The 1,589-nt window shown below is 55.0% G+C and overlaps 1 protein-coding gene across 1 annotated transcript in view; it reads left to right on the plus strand.

Moving 5' to 3' along the window:
* Nucleotides 1-1,492: 1,492 nt before the first annotated feature.
* LOC106535430 (pollen-specific leucine-rich repeat extensin-like protein 2) overlaps nt 1,493-1,589 on the plus strand; it is a gene marked incomplete at its 3' end in the record, with an annotated part of 1,504 nt that continues 1,407 nt past the window's right edge. Inside the window, 1 exon segment of the mRNA XM_014032430.1 lies at nt 1,493-1,584.

Below are 1,589 nucleotides of genomic sequence, written 5' to 3' on the forward strand. Positions count from 1 at the left end.
CCCACACAGAGCAGTGAGTGGAAGGACATGTCCACAGAGAGTAGTGAGAGGAGGGACACACCCACACAGAGCAGTGAGTGGAAGGACATGTCCACAGAGAGTAGTGAGAGGAGGGACAAGCCCACAGAGAGTAGTGAGAGGAGGGACACACCCACACAGAATAGTGAGTGGAAGGACATGTCCCCACAGAGTAGTGAGTGGAAGGACACGCCCACAGAGAGTAGTGAGAGGAGGGACACGCCCCCACAGAATAGTGAGTGGAAGGACATGTCCCCACAGAGTAGTGAGTGGAAGGACACGCCCACAGAGAGTAGTGAGTGGAAGGACACGCCCACACAGAGTAGTGAGTGGAAGGACATGTCCCCACAGAGTAGTGAGAGGAAGGACACGCCCACAGAGTAGTGAGTGGAAGGACACGCCCACACAGAATAGTGAGTGGAAGGACATGTCCCCACAGAGTAGTGAGAGGAAGGACACGCCCACAGAGAGTAGTGAGAGGAGGGACAAGCCCACAGAGAGTAGTGAGAGGAAGGACACACCCACAGAGTCGTGAGTGGAAGGACAAGCCCACACAAGAGTAGTGAGTGGAAGGACATGTCCCCACAGAGTAGTGAGAGGAGGGACACGCCCACAGAGAGTAGTGAGTGGAAGGACACACCCACAGAGAGCAGTGAGAGGAAGGACACGCCCACAGAGAGTAGTGAGTGGAAGGACATGTCCACACAGAGTAGTGAGAGGAAGGACACGCCCACACAGTGTAGTGAGAGGAAGGACACGCCCACAGAGTAGTTAGAGGTAGGACACGCCCACACAGAGTAGTGAGTGGAAGGACATGTCCCCACAGAGTAGTGAGTGGAAGGACACGCCCACAGAGATTAGTGAGAGGAGGGACACGCCCACAGAGTGTAGTGAGAGGAAGGACACGCCCACAGAGTAGTGAGAGGAAGGACACGCCCACAGAGTAGTGGGTGGAAGGACACACCCACACAGAGTAGTGAGTGGAAGGACATGTCCCCACAGAGTAGTGAGTGGAAGGACACACCCACAGAGTAGTCAGAGGAAGGACACGCCCACAGAGTAGTTAGAGGAAGGACACGCCCACACAGAGTAGTAAGAGGAAGGACACGTCCACACAGTGTAGTAAGAGGAAAGACACGCCCTCAGAGTAGTTAGAGGAATGACACGCCCTCAGAGAGTAGTAAGAGGAAGGACACACCCTCAGAGAGTAGTGAGAGGATGGACACACCCACAGAGAGTAGTGAGAGGAGGGACATGCCCACAGAGAGTAATGAGAGGAAGGACACGCCCACAGAGTAGTTAGAGGAAGGACACGCCCACAGAGTAGTTAGAGGAAGGACATGTCCCCACAGAGTAGTGAGGGGAAGGACACGCCCATACAGAGTGAGTGGAAGGACACGCCCACACATAGTTAGTGGAAGGACACGCCCATACAGAGTGAGTGGAAGGACACGCCCACACAGAGTTAGTGGAAGGACACGCCCATACAGAGTGAGTGGAAGGACACGCCCACACAGAGTGAGTGGAAGGACACGCCCACACAGAGTGAGTGGAAGGACACGCCCACACAG

Source organism: Austrofundulus limnaeus, unplaced genomic scaffold (genome assembly GCF_001266775.1).
Source record: "Austrofundulus limnaeus strain Quisiro unplaced genomic scaffold, Austrofundulus_limnaeus-1.0 Scaffold1446, whole genome shotgun sequence".
In the NCBI taxonomy this organism is placed as follows: Eukaryota; Metazoa; Chordata; class Actinopteri; order Cyprinodontiformes; family Rivulidae; genus Austrofundulus; species Austrofundulus limnaeus.